At 41.4% G+C, this 26,504-nt stretch overlaps 1 protein-coding gene across 2 annotated transcripts in view; it reads right to left on the reverse strand.

Moving 5' to 3' along the window:
- CAMK1D (calcium/calmodulin dependent protein kinase ID) overlaps positions 1-26,504 on the reverse strand; it is a 488,361-nt gene that overhangs the window by 172,050 nt on the left and 289,807 nt on the right. The gene's annotated exons all lie outside the window — the stretch shown is intronic.

Genomic DNA, 26,504 nt, shown 5'->3' on the forward strand with positions numbered 1-26,504 from the left:
CCAGAACGCTGTAGCTCGGTGTAAACAGTTTTAACTTTCTCGGGAAACAGCATGGCAGATTGGGAAATCCTGTCCAAGGGGTCCTATACTGCCCCCTCATTTGGAGTTAACCCTCAAGGACCCCTTCCAGGACAACTCTGGCAGATGGATGTTACTCATATACCTTCATTTGGCAAACAGTCGTATGTCCACATTACAGTGGCTTCATATTCCGGATCTATAGTAACCTCTGTCAGAACAGGAGAGACTGCTAAGCATGCTATAGCTCATTGTCTGTATGCATTGTTTTATTATTGGATTTCCTAAACTGGCTTAACTGAAAATGCTCCTGCATATGGAGCAAGAGCATTTACTGTATTTTGTCATGCTTACAATCTTTAAAGTTAAGGTATTATTAAAGTGTACTCAGCAAACTTTTTAAGGTCAGTTTAAAAAAAAAAAATTTAAAAGGGGGTAGTCATATCCTGGAACTCCTACGGGTCTACCATATCATGCTTTTTACTTAAAAAAAAAATTTTTTTTTTTTTACATTTCTTTTGAATGCTGATGAACAGGAGACACCAAATCTTTTTCGCCTGCAAACTACTACCTTCTTTATTAGATCCAGCTAATAACACTGTTTTGTCTTTTTCCAAATAGCTCCAGATATATGGAAAAGATTTATATAGGCGGATGGGGATCCTCAAACCCCTCAGTGAGATCTTCTGAGCATAGCTTTTAAGATACCTAGAGGCATAAAAAGCCCAATAGAGATCAGGGGAACTACCAGCTTTTAGGATATGCCCTTAAAGGCTCCAATGCCCCAAAGGGGTCTCCTAGGATGCCATCTGGGTCCTGCTTCAGTAATGGAAAGGAAGGTCATTGAGCTAAAGCCTGCCAGGCTTACATGCCTCTACTGTGAGGAAACAGGGACACTGGAAGGTAGGCTTCCCCCTCACTCCTCTAAGGGAGGGTTCAGTCTCTTCCAGCCCTGCTCCAGCCACCTTTGACCTAACCTTACCCAGAAAGCTGGGGTTTGCCACTGAAGGCTGAAGGTGCCCAGGGCCGTTGGCCCCATCTACGACACTGTGGACGAGCCCAGGGTATTTCTTCCAAGAAGCAGGTAAACTGATCTCATTTGCACAAGGGCCACTTAACTATGTTTTGCCTGAATAGTCAGGTTTTTTATTCTTCCCTCAAAGATCTCCGTTGTGGGTGTTGATAGTCCTATTTTCTGCTGCTTTGTTTAATATATAGTGTTTCCTTTATCCCTCCTATCTCAAGCCCCACTCATATTTCAGGCTGGGACCTACTCCTAATTTAGAGCTCTCTTTTCCCCTTTTGCCAACTTCTATTATGAATCTACCTTTGCCACCCAGCTTAGTGTATCCCAAGGTTCTCTTGACCATGCCACAGTCGCAGAGCTCCAGGGAAAAGCTACCTGGTCTCATCTCTCCAGGCAGAGGAGAACAGAAACTCCATATCCACGCATGCTGCAAATGGCTTCTCCAGTCTACCTGAATCATTACCAGCTAGAAGCAGCGGTCACTGGGACTTGAACATGAGCTGCAAAGTATAAAATGGTGACAAAAATTCCAGTGCCATGCGGACTTTTCCTGGATGTGGACTTTTACTGGACTCCTGTTCCCTGTGACAGATCCTAACAGACTGAACTGTGGTTGGGTTGCATTTTTCAGGGATTTGGCATGGTGATGGGGCCAACTTGGACTTGGTGAACATGTTAAGGACACTACTCTTTTATGGATTCTTGCTATACTGGCCAAGAGTTTGCTTAAAGGCTTTTAATCACTGTAAAAAAAAATAGAAGGCTGGATAAAGAAGATGGGGCACATATACACCATGGTATACTAGTCAGCTAGAAGAAATGATGACATCAGATCACTTACAGCAGATTGGTGGAATCTTGGTAACATTATGCAGAGTGAAATAAGCGAATCAGAAAAAAACAAGAACTGCAGGATTCCATACATTGGTGGGACATAAAAGTGAGACTAAGAGACATGGACAGGAGTGGGGTGGTTACAGGGGGTGGGGGGAGGGAAGGAGGGAGGGGGGAGGGGAAGGGGTACAAAGAAAACTGGATAGAGGGTGACGGAGGACGATCTCTCTTTGGGTGATGGGTATGCAACAGAACTAAATGACAAAATAACCTGGAAATGTTTTCTTTGAATATATATACCCTGATTTATTGATGTCACCCCATTTAAATAAAAATTTATTTATTAAAAAAAAAGTTCTATTTTCCTGCGAAAGCAAGAATTTGAAATTTATTACTAGAACAACTTGTTCTACTGAGGAAAAAATTCTTATGTTTCCAAATATAATGAAGAACATCAAGAATTGCAAGTAAAGTTTAGTCAATAAATGACAGTTTTTAGAGAATGACACTTTCATCTATTAAGACAATTATTGTCAAATATGAATATGAATATACAACTTAAATAGATGGATATTTCTTCAGGCATCCAGATTCCTGGGATAATTTTAAAGCAATTTTCAAGCTTTTCAACCCAGGACAATTACTGAAAAATACGGGAAACAGTCAAGCTCTACATGTCACAAGTATGGCAGGATTCCCAGAGGGATGAACTAGTCCTTTATCTTTTTTTAATCAACTACATTGTTACATGGATTATATCACAGAACCGTTCAATTTTAGAGCTGGGCAGGACTTAAGTGTCTCAATGAGGCGGGTGAGGGGGTGGGGGGGACAGCGTGCAGGTAGGTAATCAAAGTGTCCTAACTAAGAAAGAGGAAACAGACCAACTATCCATCAAGCGGGCAGTAGTCCTTTGCATGTTACGGCACTCCACCTAACTACAGTGGACCCTTCTATCTGATATGAAATATCATCTTTTACCTAAAATACAGTGTGTCCGTAAAGTCATGGTGCACTTTTGACCGGTCACAGGAAAGCAACAAAAGATGATAGAAATGTGAAATCTGCACCAAATAAAAGGAAAACTCTCCCAGTTTCATACCTATTCAGTGCAGTTCGATGTGGGCTCACACACAGATTATTTTAGGGCTCCTTAGGTAGCTATCCCGTATAGCCTCTACGGTCTCATCACTGACTGATGGCTACCAGAACGGGGTTTCTCCACCAAACTGCCGGTTTCCCTCAACTGCTTATCCCACCGAATAATGTTATTCCTATGTGGTGGCACTTCGTTATAAACGCACCGACATTCACGTTGCACTTTGGTCATGGATTCGAATTTAGCGAGCCACAGAACACACTGAACTTTTCTCTGTTCCGTCCACATCTCGACTGGCATGGCTGTGGGCTGCTCCACTGTATACACGGTGTTATGTCATCATCTGTGCATGTGCACATGCTGCCACATCATCCTACAGAAACTGGGAGGGTTTTCCTTTTATTTGGTGCAGATTTCACATTTCTATCGTCTTTTGTTGCTTTCCTGTGACCGGTCAAAAGTGCACCATGACTTTACAGACACACTGTAATTAACAATGTGTTGTCACAATGCAGTGGCCGCAGGGCCATGGAGGAGAGGGGAGGGGAGGGAGCTGGGAATGGGCAGGGCTGAAGTGGAAGGAGCCAGGTCTGTGAGCCGAAGGCCCTCGGGACAGGGGCTGGTATATTAAAACAATGGCTCCCTAAAGGTATCACCATCCTCACCTCCACAACCTATGAGTCTGTGAGCATACAAAGCAAAGAGACTGCAGATATGGCTAAATCAAGAATCTAGAGGTGGAAAGATTAGTCTAGATTATCCAGGTGGGACCAACATAATCACAAAGGTCCTTAAAAGAGCCAAAACAGGAGATAACAATGACAGAAAAGGAGAGCAGAGAGGAGGAGGATATTACATACTGACAATGTGACAATGGAGGAGGAGCCTAGGAAGCCAGCCTTGCAGGCCGTCTCTGGGCTGGGAAAGGCCCCGAAACAGTCTCCCCCAGAACCTCCAGGGGGAACACAGCTCTGCTGATACTATCACTGTAGCCCAGAGAGCTCCTACTGGACTTCTAGCCCTCACAACTGTGAGATAATATATTTGTATTGTTTTAAGCCCCCAATTTTGTGGCCATTTTTAGAGTAACAACAGGAAACTAATATAGTAGCCAACGGTCTGAATGTCAGTGTCTAAAGGAGTGAAGCTGGTGAGATGGGGCAGAGTCAGGCTGTTGTTGGTAACTATGGAGATAGTTTGGGAGAGTCAGAGAATCCACTCAGTTGGAAACCTTAGCAAGTGATTAGAGTTATAGCTGCATCTCTAGGAAGAGAGGTCTGGCACAGGCATGACAAGTTTGGGCCAGGACCCTAGTCCAACAGAGATGTCACAATCCCAGTGGAAACCACAGTAACTGCCCTGTCCCACTGCCTGGGCAAACAGATGGGCATCTGAGAAGGCAGCTAAGGGATATCAGGCAGTGAGTTTCTGCCCCGCTTTCTGCTGTGACTTTTGGGGATAAAAAGATATCTTCCTGCAGGGTGAGGAGATAACCCTATGTCTGTCAGCCAGAAAACACACCTAAAAATAAAAACCCAAGAGGATACAGAACTAAAAGATGGAAACAGGCTGGGACTGGAATCCAGCTGTGTCAGAAGCCAGTTGTACCTGGTGACTTTTAGTTCTGAGGCAATGATTTTTGCTTGAGCTAGTGTGAGTTGCATTGCTAGTACCTGTACTAGAGTGAGTCCTGAAGAATGAACAGTCATGATGAAAATTCCCTCTTTTTCAAATAGAAAATATCAGCCCTCTGGCATTTTGAAGAAGGCAGATCCATTCAGGGGAATAAGGACGGGGAAGGAAGGAGAGTTTTGAATACACTAGCCATGACTTTAGTTCAGCCAGCCCAACACTTTAAAAACTCTTAAATATTTTAAAAGTTAAATATCACAGGGTGATTGTTTATAAATATAAATATATAAAAAAGAAAATAAATCACCTATTATCCCACTCTCATAAGATAACCTGTGTTGATGCTTTAATTTATATAGGATATAAATGTTGGTTTGGTTATAAGGTCTGCTCCTGCTCCTCTTCATCTATTCACAGAATAGATTATTACATATATTGGCCCTTGTATAGTAATTAAATATACAGAAATATAAAAAAATATGGAAGATATAGAAAAGTAATTAAGATATAATATTAAAATTAATTAAGGAAATTAAATAAAGTTATGCCATCTGGATAGGAATTAATATAGTGTGTGCAGATGTGATAGACAGACTCTGACTTTTGAGCAGAGCCCAGTTAGTGTGTGTGTGTGAAGGTATACATAGATAAGAAGTGGCTTGATGTCATAATTTTGTAAATTAATGTAAATAAGAACATCTTAAAAAGTGTTTTGATGTAAACATTTCAGTAGATTAACATAAAAGGGGTTCCCTGTGAAGAACTCCCAAAAAGGTGGTTTGAGGTGATAATCTTGTAGACTGACACCTGTTAGAAGGCGTTGGCCAGAAAAGGTACTAAAGCTGAGGGGCCCCTGCTGCAGTAGTCGCCCAGACTACAATGTGAACGTGAACTGTCTCCACACCCCTCTGAGCTCTGACCAAAGACAGCCGAGAGAAGCACACCAATGGGGCCCCCTTAAGCTGTACCCAGGCACGCCAAAAGGATTTGTGAGTAATAAATTGCCTGTGTGATTCTTGCAACTAACTCTGTGTGTCGGTCTCGTGCTTTTCCTCCAGTGGCAGTTAGTGTCGGCACGGATCAGTAGCATCCTCATAGCCGCCTCAAGAGTAGACTCAAAGAGGCTGCCAGCCCTGCTGATAAGCAGGAGGGTCCCACTGCATGGGGAAGTCGAATCAGGGACGCCTGATCGACGCAGAGCTTGGGCTCCACTGGGGCAGCCTTTCTGTTTCAAACATCACTTTAATGACAGTCTTCAAGAATTTTGGGGAAAGGATGCAAACCTTTCCAGACACCCTCTTTGTTGTTTCAGAGCTCAGTGGTTCAGCCATACCTGTCTGATCATGAAACATAATGTCTGCATTATGAAACAATAGTGTTGACCTGTTGTCAGTAGAAGATAAGACTTGAGTTGACTTCAACAGGCACAGAAATAATAAGAGTCAACACACAAACTGTATGAAACACTGACTGGCACAACAGAATTCATGGTGTCTCCTCTAATTCTCATCAGGTCTATCATCATGTACACAGATGGTCATTTGCAAAGCTTGAGCGAAGCTAAGAAGGCCATATGGAGATCAAAGAGAACCAACCAGTCTCAGTGCACAGGACTACTACTCAGATTACAGGGTGATGCCACTATCAAGACCAGATCATAAAACAATATAAATATCTGTCAGCTTCCATGATCTCTGCACATTAGAGAGTTCTCTGTATGTTAATGTCTTGTTTACTTTGTATAAACTCTGCAATGAAATTGTGAACCCCAAATCAGAATGAACTATGAAAATAAACTGACCCAATGTAAACTTCATTTTGTTTTCCACTTGATAATATAAACTGAATATAAAGACGTTTTAAGTTATAAAAAGTAGATTCAGTTCAAACCAATTCCTAATAGCTACACTTTATTGAGAAAACCACTTTATATATGCTTTTAACTGAATTTTCTGTTAAAATTTATTTTAAACTTTGGATGGGGGTGAGAGAGAAGCAAAATCGCTTTATGAAGCAGGTTATCTAACTGCCAAAAGGAGAAATAGTTCATAAAAGCGTATACTTTAGTTAATGAGATACTCAACCAGTTAATAGAGAGATAAAGCTTTGTTAGAAAGGGGAGGGAGTGGGTAGGAAGAGAGAACTGAGTGAGATATTAAAATGCTGGTTGCTAGGGGAAACCTCCCAAGTAAAAAAAAAATATGGCTACCCCATGGCGTGGTCCTAGTTTCTCTTCTTTCGGTTTAATCCAAGGCATATGAAGCTGGAAGGCAGTGTTGTGGAGAGCCAATCTCCCTCTCTAAAGCCTTTTATAAGGCAGCTGCGAAGGAAACTTCATGGTTTCTTTCTCAGAAATATAAACTGCCTCCTACAAAAATGTCTGAGAGGCTATAACTCATTTCTGAGACATCTGAGGACAAGCTAAAACTGTAAACATTTTAGAAATTAAAAGGAATTATGTGGCTCTGGCTGGTTTGCTCAGTGGTAGAGTGTTGGCCCGGCATGTGGATGTCCCAGATTTGATTCCTGGTCAGGGCACACAGGAGAAGAGACCATCTGCTTCTCCACCCCTCCCCCTCTCCCTTCTCTCTGTCTCTGTCTCTCTCTCTCTCTCTCTTCTTTCACAGCCATGGTTCAATTGGTTCTAGCGCATTGGCCCCAGGCACTGAGGATGGTTCTGTGGGGCCTCCAACTCAGGCACTAAAAATAGCTTGGTTGTGAGTATGGTCCGAAATGGGCAGAGCATTGGCCCAAGACAGGGGTTTCCAGGTAGATACCAGTTAGGGCACATGTGGGAGTCTGTTTCTCAATCTCCCTTCTTCTTACTTGGAAAAGAAGAAAATTTAAAAAAAATAAAAGGAATTCTGGGCCATTGAAGGATGCATACCACCTCACTGACTTGTGTCTCTAAAGGATCCAGGCTGTTTTCACCCAAATACAGCAAGGAAAAACTGCCATATTAAAATGAAAGTGTAATATTAAGGCAGCAAACTCTATCAAGCTGTTTGTAATTCTTTAAACCTTTCTCTTCATTTTTCATCTTCTTTGAGAAGCTAAACAGAGGTTAGTAATTAGTGACTGGTTTCTATTTATTCTTAAGTCAAGTTTTGTTAAACATGAAAGCAGACCTGTGTTGTCACTATGATTCAGTCATTCATACCAAATAGAATTCTGCCAATCAACTCAAACAGGGCTAACCATAAACCACTCTCACCTGGTGGCAGGAGAGATATAAAAACTGAAAAGAATGAAACAGTCCCTGAAGGGACTACTCTGGAAATTGAGAGGACGCATGCCACAGTGGTATTTCCTAACCAGACAGAACACAATTAGATCATGAAAATAGACTTTCTGAGCAGAGCCCAAACTGAAATGATAGTTCACGCACCATAACTTCCTGCTGCTCCTTATCATGTTCATTTCTGAGTGCAGTGGTTATTTGTTTTTAACTAATTTTAGCAAACAGAGACCTACATATCTAGGTCATTAATCAATTGTATTTATGGCCGTGCTCAAATTCTATCAATCTCACAAAAATGGAAACAAACTGTTCCCGGGTTTACAAACCGAGATGTTCCCGAGATGTTGGGAGGGAAGAACATGGGGATAATTGGTAGAGACGCACAATCTGTTACAGCCGTACAGTTCATCAACAGGAAAGCCAAGCTCTCCGGCTGCTGCACCCCCGAACAGCTGTTCAACGTTCCTCTCTTTTTCATTTATCCCAGAATTGAGAGTGGAGGTCTTTATCTCAGTCAAGGGCTCTCTTTCTTGCACTGTGGCCAATGTTGCTTCCTGCTTTACCGTGATGCCTGTGCACGCGCACACGCACATGCACACACACACACACACAGGCCTTTGGTTTAGTTTTGTGACTTGATCATGGGAAGTATAATTTTATTAGTATTTGTCCACCATTCATGATTCTCCATCAGTCATTTCATATTACAACAAAAATTAGAAGCTCATAAATTCACAAAGACCCCATAATCGTACATTAAAGTCATAATAGAAATTAAACAGCATCTTTAATCTACTCCAAACGTAAAACACAGTAGGGAGAGAACAGATAGAAAAACTACTGGCCCACAATTTTGGGGGGCACAACAGGAGGCACTGTGTTAAAAGGCTCTTTTAACCATGTGATTTTTTTTTCCTGAGCATAGGATCAATAAAGCAAAGAGAACAGCTGATCTTGAATCAACATAAATTTCTCAGTGAGATCATTAAAGACAGAGATCATTAAGGGCTCAGTACAAAGGCTGATATGAAAAATGAATCCATGCTGAAAATGTACCATATCAGACATTTTCCCATTTAGAATCTGATGTTACTCATCGGCACAACTACCTCCCTTTCTCAATCACATCTTTACAGAGAAAGATTTAGGCTCTGATTGTGACAGCAAAATGAAATTTTTTTTGTCACACTGACAATTGATGCTCACTACTGTGAGAATTTGATCGGTGGCATAAAAATAATTACTATTTGAGATTGCTAGTGGAAGATCCAGCCTGCTGAAGGAAATACGGTCAGTGATTTTTACAAGTCTGAAAGCCCTGGGAATTAGTACAAATACAGCCTATTTTTAAAAAATTTAAATATGGTAAAAAAAGAAATTAAAATAGTATAAGGGGATATATAGTAAAAGTAAGTTTTCTTCTTACTCTAAACACCCAATCTTTCCTTCAAGAATCAACCCCTAGCAGTTTTCTAAATATTCATCTAGATGTTTCTTGTACAGAAAAGCATCTATGCATCTGCATAAGTTGTTTAACACCAGAAATAACAGAACACTACACAATGCCATGCACTGTGCTTCTTCATTAACATCATATCTTCTCAAGCGTCCCGTGTCAGTGCATCCAAAGTAGCCTCACTCAGGGGACAATATTTCCATGTATATATGTATGTGGGATAATTGATAGAACTTTAAAAGTGTAAAACAATGTCAACTTCTAAACAGGCTGAACTGGTATCTGGAACCTGAGAAACACACTATTCTTCTGGATCTACTGTATTCCAATTTGCAGTGGCTACTTCCCAGGTATCACTGTTGCCATTGTTACTCTACCACAAAGCGGTGTTTCTTCCTCTGCACAGTGACCCCAACAGCTCCCCTGGCCACCCGCAGACCCAGGTGGAACAAAATCAGATGCACTTGAAGGGCAGGAGCAGGCAAGGCCGAGTACCTCGTCATCCTCATCCTCTCTTACAAGAATGTCCTGAGGCGCCTAAAATTCCTGTTATTAGCCACTCATCTGTCTTCAGGATGACAGTCCATCCATCTCTGTGTACTCTCCAGGACTTAATCGTTCATGACTTTGTTTCTGCCACTCAAAAATGTCATTATTTCTCTATCAAGCCCAGGAAATTGAGAACAGGGAGATGGTGGAGAGGGTAAGTCACTGCTGAGGGAATTTGAGGTGATCTTTCTTAATAGAAATATACATAATTCAGTGCCTCGAGAACCATTCCTGGAAACAGGATCAACAATTCGGGCTTTCTGGGAGAGGCCTGAATCAACATACCATCAGTTAAGAAAATGGCACCTCTTGGGAAGGCAGATATTTGAGCAAAGTTAATACTGTAGTTATTACTGACTTCAGGCGGCTGTTCCAAATGTGAAAGGGGCAATCCCTCAGCACTGACTCCATGCAAAAGATGCTAAAGCTGAGGTGTGCCTGGTGTTTTTAAATAGACACACACCTCTACTAAAGGTCCCACAATTGTGGGACAGTGGAGTTAGTAATGACTATTTTTATATTACCTTTAGAAGATAAGGCTTTAAGTCTCTAAGAGCCCTTTACAATCATTATTCAGTTACAGACCTGGCTGGAATCTCAGATGGCAGCTACTTCAATCCCCTTTTTATCTGGAGTATTATAAATTAACCACCTTGGATAAATGTTTGTTCATTTTACACAGGAAAAGGTAACTTATTCAGGGTTAACTATATTTGCAGAGTTTGAAGATCTTAACACCAAAAAAGAGAAAATAAGTAATTAAAAAGCACCATGATTAGAAAGAATTTTGCCCAAGTCCCAACATCTTTTGAATAAATTCTCTTAGTTTTTTCTTTTCATTGAAAGGATCGCCACCAATGGGGATAGATAACACATTTACATGAGAGTGTGTATTATATTGATATTTACACAAAATGTGACAGATCACATATTCTTTACACACTATGGCTACAGAAACTTGTTCACTACATACCATGGTCTGATTTTTAAAATAAGTAGTCAATTAAAAATTATTTCAGAAAAAAAATTATTTCAGAATATCCCATTATTTGCATAGTTTTTATCATTTAGACACATGAAGCAATACTCTCCTACTATATCAGGAAAGTCTTAAAAATTCATCTACTTCCTTTCAGGATTTTTCCCAAGGGCTTGTTACCTAAAATAGCTAGAGTCCTTTGTTGCAAAGAACTTAGAGTAAATCAGGAGGAAATATTTTGGTGGGGACTGTTTCTGAGAAACTCACTTCCTTACTCCACGTCTGAATTTACAGTCTCTCTTCTTGCCCCATCCCATCTGATCCTCCAGAGATGCAGTCAGAGGTCACTGATCTATTGAAAGCCCTTGTCAATTCAAGGAACTCCACTCTTCCAGTGACAATGACTGCTTCTTAAAACACCAACAGATTAGAAAACATTTCCTGCTGTGGCCTAATCCCTGCATAGAAGTCTCTATGACTTGTCATAAATTGGTACAAACTAGCCAGTGGGGCCTGGTGTGTGTTTATCAGTGACTTCCATGCACATCACACACCAAGACAAAAAGTTCTCCACTCTTGCCTGACCTGTGGTGACACAGTGGATAAAGTGTCAACCTGGAAATGCTGAGGTCGCCGGTTCAAAACCGTGGGCTTGCCTGGTCAAGGCACATATGGGAGTTGATGCTCCCAGCTCCTCCCCCCTTCTCTCTCTCTGTCTCTCTCTCTCTCTCTCTCTGTCTCTCCCTCTCCTCTCTCAAATGAATAAATTAAAAAAAAATAAAAATTCTCCGCTCTTAATGGTATGTCCTGCCTACGGTTTAATTTGTTGTTGCTGTTGTTTTAAGGCATCAGAAGCCACATCTGTAGGCATGGTAACATCATCCCTTTCAGGGGACACTCATGCATCCATTATAAATGCAAATGCTGTGTTTAGCTGCTCTGAAATGTTTTTGTTCCCATTTGCTTAGTCACTAGGGGTCTGAATAAATGGCTGTCAGATAGGTGATGAAAAAAAGACGATGCTGAATACAAATGTTAACTAACAGGTTGGTTTATTAGAGTGTTCTTTAAAAAACAAAACCTAAACTCCTAAATTGATTAGCTTGGTAATCATTATGGACCCATTATGTTCCAGATGTTGGGGTGGACCTTGAGGATGCAGAAATGAGACGGTGAGCCCTTTCCCAAATAGCTTACAGTCAGAAGAGAGAGGGACATGAGCAAGTAAGAGCAAAGAGAACCTGATGAAAACGTGCACGAGACAGTGAAAACAGACAGGAAGGAATGATTTAAAGCCCAGAGAGATGACAGGTTAGAAAGAGTATCACAGACAAAACAGCTGTATAAGTGAGTAGCCAACCCATCCATTTCTGAGAGTAAGAGGAGCCACTTTTATTTATGAACTGACAGAGTGGTTTGTCCCATTAGTAGGCCTATAAAATTTTTAATAACTATTTTTACAATAAAGTTATTTCCAAACAATTTAAATAACATCCGTATGTTAAAAAAATATTTTCACTTCTTTATGTTTATTGTCTAAATATTATAAAATACTATAGACAGGCCCTGGCCGGTTGGGTCAGTGGTACAGCGTCGGCCTGGCGTGCAGAAGTCCCGGGTTCGATTCCTGGCCAGGGCACACAGGAGAAGCTCCTATCTGCTTCTCCACCCCTCCCCCTCTCCTTCCTCTCTGTCTCTCTCTTCCCCTCCTACAGCCAAGGCTCCATTGGAGCAAAGTTGGCCTGGGCGCTGAGGATGGCTCTGTGGCCTCTGCCTCAGGCACTAGAATGGCTCTGGTTGCAACAGAGCAACGCCTCAGATGGGCAGAGCATCACCCCCTGGTGGGCATGCCGGGTGGATCCCGGTCGGGCGCATGCGGGAGTCTGTCTGACTGCCTCCCTGTTTCCAACTTCAGAAAAATACAAAAAATAAAAAAAATAAAATAATAAATAAATAAAATACTAAAGACAGAATAATTACTCTTGGCACATATTCACAGAGTTGGATCAATTTGTATGCATATCCATGTCTAAATCCATATCTAAAAAATTAATTTTTTTCAAATATGGGTTTATTACTTTTATTTTCACATAAAATTGCTTAAAAACTTTTCAAGTGTATTTTATGACTACCAAGTTTGAAACAGTCAATACCTTCAATTGTTCTTCACTGATCATAATATTTTTAACTTGGAAAATACTCTCCACAGGCTAATAAAATATCTTATAAATTCAGAGCAAATCCTGCTAAGCAGAGAAATTCTAACTGTAAATTTTTAATCTAAAAGTGGCCCTGGCCGGTTGGCTCAGTGGTAGAGTGTTGGCCTGGTGTGCAGGAGTCCTGGGTTTGATTCCCGGCCAGGGCACACAGGAGAAGTGCCCATCTGCTTCTCCACCCCTCCCCCTCTCCTTCCTCTCTGTCTCTCTCTTCCCCTCCCACAGCCGAGGCTCCATTGGAGCAAAGATGGCCCGGGCGCTGGGGATGGCTCCTTGGCCTCTGCCTCAGGCGCTAGAATGGCTCTGGATGCAACAGAGCGACGCCCCAGAGGGGCAGAACATCGCCACCTGGTGGACATGCCGGGTGGATCCCGGTCGGGCGCATGCGGGAGTCTGTCTGACTGCCTCCCCGTTTCCAGCTTCAAAAAAATGAAAAAATAAATAAATAAAATAAATAAATAAAATGTGTATGTGTGTGTTTCAGCCTAAACATTTTCCTATAGGTACTGCCATTTTGCCACCTTTCTTAGATAAATACTGCCTTTCTTTGATACATATCTATCTGTAAAAGACAAACCTTGTCAAATAAATTGTATCTAATTAATAATTTTTTAATCCAAATGTGGATGCTGCAGCATAATTAACCCCCCCATTCCATTGCAGCACAGATATAAAATAATCTAATTAAAAGTAGAAGCTCCACCCAGGTACCTCCTACAGACTGAGTTATCTCAAAGCACAGTTACAGAATTTCAAAATTCACTCTTATACCTTATTTGAGCTCTCATCACTGAATTTGTTTAGTTTCTTTTGTAGGGTGTATTTAAGTTTTGTTTGCAATAATTGCAATATTGCAAAATCTTCAAGAGCTGCTGTTTTTCACATTAACTTTTTGAATGCTTTGATTAAGGTTTCCAACTGCTTTTTTAGTCAATGTAACCAAAATATGGGAGATTTATTTACAAAGAAGTTTGATGCCATTTTAGTATGCATATACTGACTTACAAAGTATCTCCCTTAAAGTCTCATACAGTTCTAATACCCAACTGATGAAGCAGGTAGCTTAGAGAGAACAGTAAGTGTCTAGAATAAGCAGAATCCATGAGAAGGGAAGAGGAATCTAACCAGACCACATGAGAGGAGAGCTGAGCAGGGCTGGGGACTAGGCTGAGAACGGAGACCATTTAGTTTTCAGTAGCTCCAAGCCATCTGACTGTGAGCTATCCTTCTGCAGTACCCAGAATCCCTGGTGCAGGAAGAGAGGATGCACTGAGGTCAAGTTTTACACCTGCAGGGTAGATGCAGCAGGCAAAGCAGGAAGACCACTGGCAAGGGAACGGTGGCGGGTGTACTTGAAGGGGTGAGGCTGGGTAGGAAAGGCCAAGGAGGGGGGTAGAACCCCAATGGGGGGTTCTTAATAATATCAAAGAACAGGCAAGAGAAAAATAACAGGGATTGTTGTGAACTAGGCTAAATACAGACATGAGTGGTGGAGATTAAGATGATGGAACTCTGGGGAACACCATTCTAGAGAGTAGCCTTGAGGTTGGAACTGGTTGAGGAACACTGCAAGTGATCACATGGCTTGTCAACAGGGACACTGAAGGTACCACGTTGATCATGCTAGCCATGGCAGTTGGGGGATATGTCGAAATCTCTGAGTCAGACACCGAATTCCTCAATGAACAAAAAAGATTGGGAGCTGGCAGAAACAAGGAAGGCTGGGGGAATGAGCTTGAGAGCCTGGGCTATGAAGAGTGAGGATTTTTACTTTGAGATGTGAAATTAATCATCCAGATGTCGCAAGAGGGGATCTGTCAGAATTCTAAATGTCTTCTTCAAAATGAGAACCAGAGAATCTCCCTATAATCCCAGCCATTACCAACCCCCTCTGTGTGAAACATCAAATTTCATACATCCATCAGGGCTGACAAACCAGCATCATTATCCACACACCTCCTTCAGAAAGAGGTAAGACATGGCTTGAGAAATATCGTTTCAGGAAATGCAGAGGCTGAGCTAGCAAATGCAGAGAACCCAACAACTGGATTTCTGATGTCTGCACTGGTTTCACAGAGAGTGACACCGAGAATACGGGGACAGCAAATAAGTCACAAGAACATGGAGCTTGAGACTGAGACCTCAGAGTTGTCTAAAACAACTAATTCAGCAACAGCAGTAAGAACCCCTCTATGTTACAGACAGACTCAGAGGGCCAGGCACTGAGCTATCACAGAACTTATGAGATGCAGAAGGAGCCTGAGATCCATCCTTGTGGCTCCAGCCTAACGTGCCAGTGTTCCTAACCGAACCTCTCAAACAAGCCCTGTGAGGCCCCGCGTCTCCTTCCAGACACCTGACAAAATCTCCCAAATGGGAACATGAACTTCATACTTAACAGCATCAACATCCCCCTTGAAATAGTTTGAAAACCATTTGGATTTCCATGATTCTAATGAGGGGACTGTCATTTCCTCAGGAGGACAGAGGTAGGGTGGGATTAGATTATGTCCAAGATCACCTTGGGCTACATCTTGTGACTGCATGGTCCCTGCCTTCTAGAAACTTACATTTAAATTGTGAGGGCAGGATTCAATCACTGAAAAGTAACCGCACTCGGGCATGAACACACTGCAGGGGTTCTAGAGCCTCTCCCTCAGACCTCTTCCCTGAAACCCTCACTCCTTCTCCTGAACACAGGTCCCGCGGGATGCGGCTGGCGCACAGCCACAGGGCCCGTCTGCTGTGTCCTCGCACGTGCTCACTCTGTCTCCTCCAGCCTCCCGCCGACCTCACCCACCGCAGAGCTCCCCTCATCTTCTACCTGCGCACAGCCACAGGGCCCGTCTGCTGTGTCCTCACCCACCGCAGGGCTCCCCTCATCCTCTACCTGCGCACAGCCACAGGGCCCGTCTGCTGTGTCCTCACACGCGCTCACTCTGTCTCCTCCAGCCTCCCGCCGACCTCACCCACCGCAGGGCTCCCCTCATCCTCTACCTGCTGTTCTGCCGCCAGGATGCTCTTTCTCTAGCAGCCACATGCTGGGAGTGGCGCAAGATAAAAATGTATGTTCCTTGTTCAAAAGGCCAAAAATTTTTTTTCCTTTCCTCTACTATCTCTCATGGTGTCATGGTGTTTTTTATCTGTTATTTAATGTCGCGCTCCGTCAGTCATGAGGGTACGCACCTGGGGGTGAGTGCAGACCCCGATGGCACCTGTGGTTACAGCCCGCATTGGTATGCTGGGGGTAGGCGCCTGATGCAAACAGCCCACCCTGTGCCCAGGTCCTCAGCACGTGGGGACAGGGGGGAGGTGATCTGTCCTGGGCAGCAGGAGGTGGAACCAGGCTGACATGAGCCGGGGCTCCAATCCCCTTGGACTTCACTTACAAAACACAAATTCAATATTAAACTATTAAGAATATTAAGATGGCAATTGCAAAGCACGGAACCCCAAATGTGGGGGGCCCTTCCGAGCTCAGGTCTCTGTGTGCCTATGCTGGTCACACGCCCACAATGTCAGGCCTGGTCATGCTGCTTAGTGCCTCTCTTCATTTAGGTCTCTGCTCAAATGTCCCCTCATTGCAGAGGTCTCACGGACCACTTTGTATAAGGTAGTAATCTACCCACCCACCTTCCAGTTTTCTTATCCCCCTCACTCTCTTTGAGTTTTTTTCAATAGACTATCACTATCTGATATGTACTCACTTGTGTATTAAGCTCACTGTTTGTGTGACATCTCTCTCCTCTGTTGTGATGTGAGCTCTACACAGGAAGGGAATTCATTATATTCATTGCTGTATTCTCACTGGCCGTTAATGCCAGACGCATGGGACTCCATTAGCACTTGTGGAGCAAATGGATGAATGATTGTCGTGATGCATAATGACCAGGATAGACAAGAATGTCACAGAATTTCAGAAAAGAGTGACTTCCCCATGGGCTGCGGTCCCAGATCACAGAGAGTATACAGCTCACATTTTCAAGAAGAGCAATTATAACTCACAACAATTGCTTCTTTTGAGGTTTGTGCAGGGAGCTCTGAGTCACAAGGTAAGCCCCCTGGTGGAGGAGATGCCCTTGGGTGATTAGGACTTAACCAGATAAATGTGCTGAGTGTGGGATAGGGTGGAGCTGTGCTCCACGCTGAAGGGCTGGTACAAAGAGAGGCATTAGGGAGCCTTAATGGGATGTGAGGATTTTAATCTGGTGCTTTAAAAGAAAAGAGAGGCCCCACTGGTGGTGGTGCAGTGGCTAGAGCACTGACCTAGAATGCTGAGATCCCAGGTTCAAAACTCCAGGTTCGCCTGATTAGGGCTTGAGCATGGAATCATCAGCATAACCCAAAGGTCACTGGTTTGAAGCCCAAGGTTGCTGGACTGAGCAAAGGGTCACTGGCTTGGCTTGAGCCCCCCAGTCAGAGAACATGTGAGAAGCAATCAATGAACAACTAAAGTGAAGCAACTACAAGTCGATGCTTCTCACACTCTCTCTCCTCTCTCTCCCTTCCTGTCTCTTTTTCTCTCTCAAAGTCAATAAAACAATGTTTAAACTGGCCTGACCTGTGGTGGTGCAGTGGATAAAGTGTCGACCTGGAAATGCTGAGGTCGCCGGTTCGAAACCCTGGGCTTGCCTGGTCAAGGCACATATGGGAGTTGATGCTTCCAGCTCCTCCCCCCTTCTCTCTCTCTGTCTCTCCTCTCTCTCTCTCTCTTTCTCTGTCTCTCCCTCTCCTCTCTAAAATGAATAAATAAAAAATTAAAAAAAAAAAAAGAGAAACAATGTTTAAACAAAAGAAAGAAAGAAAAAATAAAAGAGAGGGTCTGGATGTCTGATAAGAATAGAAAGAACATTAAAGAAACTGGGAAGACGGGAGAGAAAAGCTGAGGCAGGAACAGCCCAATCCTATGTGTGCGGGGCATGAGGAGAGTGGTGTGGCTGAGGCAGAGAGCCTGTCTCTTTTACTAAGTCGTCAAATAGAATCGCAATTCAGGAGCACCTCAAACCAGAAGGTCTAACCTAATACAGTCAGAAACGTATGACTGCATAGGCACATGTTTATAAGTCCCAAGTTTTTATCTACTACAGAACTAGAGGCAACAAAGTCATTGGGGAGATCTCTACTACAAGCTTCCACTTGCTGACTTCAGGGTATTACATATATCCTTAAATCAAATAAATATTTGTACAATGTGTAAGTTAATAAATGGATAATTTCTGAAACTGATGTTTTATATTCTAAGCATGACAGTACTGTTTATATATATTTTTATGATTTCTCAAATGTAAGTATTAGTGACCAGATGTTACTTACCAAATTCTTACAGTTGTTCATAAAATGCATGGGATTTTAAAATCATGCAGACTTTAAAGAACTCATTTAAAATTTAATAAAAGATTAATTTTTATTAAAATTGTATGAAACAGGTAAAATGATGTTTAGAAGAGTATTACGAAGATCTTTTAGTCAAAAAAGATTGTATTGAAAACATGACTATGAAAAGTCAAAACTGTTACAAAAGTCAAAGAAGGACATTAGATATTAATAGAAGGGCCAATTTACCAAGAAGCTACATGGCCCAAACATGTACCAACATCAGAGCTCCAAAATATATGAAGCAAACCTTGACAAAATTGAAGGGAGAAATAGCTCTATAAAAATAGCAGGAGACTTCAGTATCCAACATTGCATAATATGTAGATGAACAACCAAATAAGACCAGTAAGGAGACAGAGGACTTCAACAGCGCTATGGACACATTAGACCTAACACATATACAGAACTTGTCATCCAACAACAGCAGGATCCACACTTTTCTCCAGTTTGCATGGAACATTACTCCACATATGTCAGACAACAAAACAAGGCTTAATAAATTTTAAGCATGACCAGGCGATGGCACAATGGATAGAGCATTGGACTGAGATGCAGAGGACCCAGGTTCAAAGCCCCAAGGTCGCCAGCTTGAGCGTGGGCTCATCCCGCTTGAGTGAGAGAAATCAGCTTGAGTGCAGGGCCGCTGGCTTGAGTGTGGGATCATAGAGACATGACCCCGTGGTTGCTGTCTTGAGCCCAAGGTTGCTGGCTTGAGCAAGGGGTCACTTGCTCTGCTGTAGCCCCCTTGTCAAGGCACATATGAGAAAGCAATCAATGGACAACTAAGGAGACTAAGGAGCCTCGACAAAGATTTGATGCTTCATCTCTCTCCCTTCCTGTCTGTCTGTCCCTATCTGTCCCTCTTTTTGTCTCTCTCTGTGTCTTTGTTGCAAAAATAGATAGATAGATAGATAGATAGATAGATAGATAGATAGATAGATAGATAGATAGATTTTAAAAGACTTAAATCATAAAAGTGTCTTTTCCAATTCCAGTGGGAGAAAACTGGAAATCAACAACAGAAGGAAAATTGAAAACTTCACAAATACATAGAAATTAAACAACATAGACAGCCAATGGGTCAAAGAAGTCACAAGATAAATAAGAAAATAGCTTGAGGAAATGAAAATACAACATACCAAAACTTATGGGATGTACCAAAAAAAAAAAGAGCTAAAAGGAAAATTTTAGAGAAGAAAGATCTCAAACACTATGATGGTATGATGGTATGCTGGCAATTTCATATGACTGAGCCCAGTAAAACTAGCTCATGATTATATTGAACCTTGGCTTTTCTTTTCTTCTTTCTTCTTTCCTTCTTTCCTTCTTTCCTTCTTTCCTTCTTTCCTTCTTTCCTTCCTTCTTTCTTTCTTTCTTTCTTTCTTTCTTTCTTTCTTTCTTTCTTTCTTTCTTTCTTTCTTTCTCTTTCTCTCTCTCTCTCCTTCCTTCCTTCCTTCCTCCCTCCCTCCCTCCCTCCCTCCCTCCCTCCCTTCCTTCTTTCTTTATTATTTTTTTTACCTTCTTCATTCTCTCAACCTTTTATGCTGCAGGGTTTCTTTCCTGTGGCAGAAGGACCAAATAAGGCCTATTAACCAATTAGACTGGAGGGTGACAGAGAAGCAGCAGCTGCCACCAGCAGTCAATTGCACTTGCCTCTGCCAGCATCTCCAATATCTCTCCCACTAAGACGTCACCTTCCCATCCCAGCCAGACCTGTGCCCAGAGGGCAACCCTCTATATAGACTTAACCCCCAAGATGGATTCCAACAGACTGGGCCCCTCGCAAATGGAACCCCTCACAGGGTGAATCACCCCAAGAATGAACCCCTCACAGACTAGACACCCCACAAACTGAACCCTTCCCAGACTGAGTCTTCACAAGCTGTAGCCCCCACTTGCTGGAACCCTCACAGATGAATTCCCCCTCCTCACATCCCACCCAGGCTCCTTAATGCCTCTCTTTGTACCAGCCCTTCAGCCCCTCCACATCCCACAGCCAGCACATCCACCTAGTTGCGTCCTAATCATCCTCCACCAGCACTCCCTCTGACCCACAGCTTCCTGGGCAAACCTTGAGGGCCAGAGTGGTTGTGGGTTATAACTGGTACTCCACAGAGAGGGCCTACTGGAGAGTACCTGCTATGGTGTGTGTCCCCCGACCCCTTCCACCCACCCAACACTGAACAAGGCTCACAATTAGTGTCTCCTGTTAACAAAGATAAGATTTTGGCAATTTATATGTAAATCTATTAAGGTGTCATAGTCAGAAACACTTTTCCCCTCATTATTAGGCTCGGCTACTTACAAAAGAATTTATATTGGGAGTAATAATTTGTGCTCTAATTAAAACTGTTTCTGGGAACACACTGTATGAATTATAAATACAATATTCACTTGAAGTTAACACTGGCAACCCCTAAAATAGGGGCTTGTTCAAACAGCTTTGTGCACAAGCCAATGAAGAAAATAATATTTTCTCTTGGAAGCTGTGTATATTTTCGTATCTTGGACTACTCAAAAGTCAAATTAATATTCCTTAAAGAAAGTGTGTTTAATCATTAGTTTTTCAAACTCAGCAGGTAACTAGTTGGACATATCTTAATGCTATCATGGAATGAAAGGAATATCGAAAATATTTGTATCTCGTAAAATACGCATAATTTAACAAATTATGTTAACATATTTAACATAATTTTAACAAAATTTGACAATGTTGGTCAAATACATTCATCCATAGTTGTCTGCTCCTTCATTAATTAAAAAAGCTATTTAAGAAACAAACATGATCATTACTGGGATGAACTGAGATTGTTTTAGGGATTTCCAGTCATATAATTTAGTTTTATTTCCCCCTCACAAACCTCTAAAAACTACAGGGCATTTTCTAGTTTCTGTTTTTAAAATACTCATTAAATCATAAATGATACATTTTTCCTGGTTGACTCAGCTATTCACATTAATATTCCTGTGAAGTTTTTTTCCCTAGAAAACGTCCTCAGTGTATTGTATTATGCTAATTAAATGCATCCCCTGGGTCACATTTTGTCTTGGATAAATGAGTGAACCTTTCTGCTCAAATCCTTTATGTAAAATCAAAATAGTTGCTCCTAAGTTTGTTGTACAAATTAAGTGAGTGAATTAATGTTGACTATTACTCACTGTATAGGTAATCATTCTAATTGAACAAATTTCTCTTAAGTGTTTATTGTATGTGCAAACACTGTTCGAGCAGAGAAAAAAAACAGACAAATTTTTACAATGGTGACAAGTATTATGGACAAAATCAAAGTTGAGGAAGGGGACAAGGAAGGGGTGTGTGGGGGGGGAGGTACTGGCAGGCCTGCTATCTCATCCAGAGAAACAGGAACATCTCAATGAAAAGGTGACATCTGGCACAAATTCTAATATTTGTTTCATTCCATGATAGCATTAAGATATCTGAGGGTAAGTGTTCCAGGCAGAAAGATGAGTGGGAACAAAGGCCCATGGCAATGCAAGCTGTGTGTGTTTGAGGAACAGCTAGCAGGCCAGTCTGGCTGCAGCTGAGTGAGTAGAGAGAGGAGTGGGGATGAGGTCAGAAAGGTTACCAGGGACCTTGTCACAGAGCACCCTGGAGATCGCAGTAAGGACCTGGTCTCTCTCTCTAACATGGAAAACCAATAGGAGTTTTCAACAGATGCATGACAAGATTTGGCTAATATGCTGAGAAAGAATAGTGCACTAGGGGAAGGTTGGGGAAGAAAAATTAGTTTTATATATGATAATATTTTGGACAAGAGTAGTAGCTGTATAGATGATGAGAAAATGGTTGGATTCTTGGTAGAGCATCAAGTTGGTGACCACAGAATTTGCCCTTGGATTAGATTATAGAGCATAAGAGAAAAAAATGAGTTAAAGATGATGGTGGGGTTTTGATCTGAGCAGTTAAAAGAATGGCATTATCATTGGCTAAGATGAGACAGACAGCAGGAGAAGTAGATTTTGTGAAAAATTCAGAAGTTTATTTTGGATCTGGTAAGGGAGCAATCCTTATTACATGGCCAAGTGAAGCTACTGAGCAGACAGATATATAGATGCAAGGGAGTGGTCCAGACTGATGATATAAATTCGGATGTTATCACATATAGAAATTTAAATCTTACCGAAAATATAATTCAATAGGCAATATATTTCTTTTAAAAAATTAATTCTGATGTGTTCTTTGAACTGTATCAGCCTGAAGTGTATTTTATTTTACACCCTACGTTGCTATACATGCAAAATGGGAGGTATTGAGGGTGTGTCCTTTTTCATCTCCAAATAAACAGGCTGATACTCCCCAAGCAAAGCCAGATGAGAAATATACTCTAAACAAATCGGCTCTTCATTTGCAACTCACTCCAATGTCATAATGACCTCATACTATCTAAAGAAAAATGTTCTCAAATTGGCCTTCCGAAAAAAATGTATTTTCCAAAATACCCAAATACAATTTAAACATAGAATTCTAAAGGCAATCAAGTCTCTTGCTGTAGCAGCACAGGAAAAAATACTCCACAGTACTCAGAATCGAAACAATTAGCTAAGTAATAAAATTAGGGTGCTGAGAATCCCCTATTATATTTGAACATCAGTGTCCAAGGTGATATTTTCTAGGAAACCAAAAATCTCCCAGGCACAAATACTGTGAAATACAGTCCTTCCAAATGTTACATTCAGGATCTTCCCCAAGTATTTAGAAACCAAGTACTTTCTAAGGTCTTCCCAAAAAACCCAAACCCCACTTTCCCATGACCAAACAGAATAGATACGGGGGTCTCAGGAATAAATGCTATTAACACTTGTCAACAAAAAATAAAATACAATAACAAAAGCCCACAAAACCTTCCAACCAAACCACATATTCTGACACATTAATGGTTTTCTGTCATGGCTTTTCCCCCCCATTTTTTACCATTGCTTTTTAAGAATCTCACTGATTTAGATAACCAATGAAGGAGAGAAAGAATAAGAGTGAGGCCAATTTAAATATTCAAAATATCTGACATGGAAAATTATAAAGAAATACATGATATTAAAATACACTTAATACTTAGACTAAATTATCAAAGTTTTACCACATAGAATTCCTTTGGGGACCAACCAGAACTAATGTAAATTGTAGATGACATGACTGTTTATATAGAAAATGCTAAGACTGCCACAAAGCTACTACAACTAATAAGCAAACTTAACAAGGTTGTAAATTAATGCACAAAAATCAACTGCATTTTTATATAATAGCAGCAAGCCACTGAAAAATGAAATAAAAACCCATTTATAGTAAGAAATTTTTAGAATAAATTCAACAAAGATATGAATGACTACACACTGAAAAATAGTATAAAGCATTAAGAGACATGAAAGGTCTAAATAGAGAAGATACTAATCATGTTTGTGGGTTGGAAGGCTCAACTTTTTAAGTTGTCAATATTTCCCAAATTGATATATCGATTCAATGCAATCCCAAACAATATTTCCACAAGCATTTTTGGAAAAAAAAGAAAAGATAAGATGATTATAAAATTTATATCAAAATGCAAAGAATCTAGAATACCCAAAGCAATTTTAATCCTTTGAGTAGTAAACACGTTCATGTATGTCCTCATGCCTCCTGAACATCGAGAGTATGATCGTACAAAAATTTTTATTTTTAAAATGTGTGGCCCTGGCCGGTTGGCTCAGTGGTAGAGCATCGGCCTGGTGTGCAGGAGTCCAGTTTGATTCCTGGCCAGGGCAAACAGGAGAAGCGCCCATTTGCTTCTTCACCCCCCCCTCCTTTCTCTCTGTCTCTCTCTTCCCCTCCCGCAGCCAAGGATCCATTGGAGCAAAGTTGGCCCAGGCGCTGAGGATGGCTCCATGGCCTCTGCCTCAGGCGTTAGAATGGCTCTGGCTGCAACAGAGCAACGCCCCAGATGGGCAGAGCATCGCCCCCTGGTGGGCATGCTGGGTGGATCCTGGTCAGGTGCATGCGGGAGTCTGTCTGACTGCCTCCCCATTTCCAACTTCAGAAAAATACAAATAAATAAATAAATAAATAAAAATAAAATGTGTAAGGCAACATTAAAAAAAAAAGCAAACGTATGTTCTTCTTGTTTCCATAAATTGGTTATCAAACAAACATGATTTTAACTTAATAAAACTGAAACTAATTTCATTTTTTGAAAAAAAAAACTCACTCTCAGGGGTCAGTGAGCCTGAAAAAAATTCACTACTCAAAGGGTTAAGAAAATTACAAAGTTAAAGGACTTATGTGATCTCATTTCAAGACTTACGAGAAAGCCACAGTGTGGTACTGATAAAAGGACAGACATATAGACTAACGGAATAAAATAATGAATCCAGAAATTAATATAGCCATATTTGGTCAACTGATTTTTGACAATGGTGCCAAGGCAGTTAATTGCGGAAAGAAAAGTCTTCTTAACAAATGAGGCTGAAATAGACCCAAATGGAAATGCTAAAACTGTAAAACTTCTAGAAGAAAAAAACCCACAAAATACTTGGGGTAGGCAAAAACTTCTCATACAGGACACAAAAAGCACAAATCAGAAGAAAGACCAAATTGATAAGTTGGAACTTCTTACCATTAAAACATTTCCTATTTAAAAGGTACCATTAAGAATTAGGTGATGGTTTGTTAGATATGACACCAAAAGCATAAGTGACAAAAGAAAAAATAAGCTATACAAATCAACACTCAAGACTTTGCTGTTCCAAATGATATTATCATGACAAGTGAAAGGATAACCCATAGAATAGAAAAAATATTTGCCAATCATCTACCTAATAAGGAACTTGTACACAGAATATATAAAGAAGTCGTACAACTCAAAAAGTCAAATATCCCAATTTTAAAATAAATCCGGTATTTGAATAGACACCTTAATTAATGGTACCTTTTAAATAGGAAAGATTGAATAAATGCCTTGATGAACACTTATTTGCACTCATAAGAAAAGTTAAATTGTTAGACTAACCCTCAATTCTCCTGGATACCTTTGGCAATCCAAAGTCTGAAAATCATAAAAATAATAATGAAATTTAAGTATATATTCTGACCTTCAATAAAAGCCCTTTTCAGTCACTCAGCTCAATAATAAATGGTGTTTCAGAGCTTATTTCTCAGGTCTTGGTTACAGTGTAACACTCTTGCACATCATCCATCACTTATTTCTAATAAAGCTAGTCCTGAACTTCTCTTAGGAATTATGTCACTTAGAGTGAGGCACTTGTGTGAGGGGGAAGCTAATTTTATCTTACATTTAAAAAATGCATGTTCAGGTATAGTGTCTACCTGAATATTTAGCTTTCTTATTCTTTCTTCTGTTAATATCCAGTGTAACTAGGATGCAGAAATAATCTACCGGGGATGATAAATGTCAAGGTCTAACTGCAGTTATCTTTTCTCGTTCTGGCATGAAGTCTGGTTCAGTCACTTGTGAATCTGTCAGCAGAATAGAGTGGAGGGACAGAGCACACAGCTACTGTTGGGGAAACAGCTGTGTTAGGCTTGCTCGCTTGCACTTTGCATGATCAATGCATGAGCACCTCGCAGAGCCACGTGTGTGTTGTGTGTAGTCTATGTAAGGCTATGAGTGCTTGCCCTCAGGGGGATTGCCTCTCCACCACCGAGAGGGGCCGCTTTGCTGTTTGTTCGCCTGCTGTAGTGAGAAGTGGTTTTCCCCCGGTTCAGAGACTCTAACAGGAATGACCTACACTTTGCGGCTCCACAGTTCCTCTACCGTCTGCCCAAATCCCACGTGGACCTGCCTGGCCTCAGCCACCAGCATTACAGCTACCATCTGCTGCCATCTCCCCCAGCTAGCCTAGAAATGAACACAGGGTGGGAGTTCTTCCTAGAGACAAGTGCAGAGTGTACTTCACAATGGGCCCACAGAGGTGTATTTAGGAAGCAACATTAAAAAAGCCAAACTGTCATTCTGAAGGTAGGCACAACCTGCAATGGTAGCGAGTCCATCGTGGCAACTTCAGATTTTCAGTCTGACCCAGCAGCTACAGGCTAGTCCAAGTGAGGACTGCAGCCTCCTGTGTCCAG

The sequence above is a fragment of the Saccopteryx leptura genome, chromosome 5 (assembly GCF_036850995.1).
Source record: "Saccopteryx leptura isolate mSacLep1 chromosome 5, mSacLep1_pri_phased_curated, whole genome shotgun sequence".
In the NCBI taxonomy this organism is placed as follows: Eukaryota; Metazoa; Chordata; class Mammalia; order Chiroptera; family Emballonuridae; genus Saccopteryx; species Saccopteryx leptura.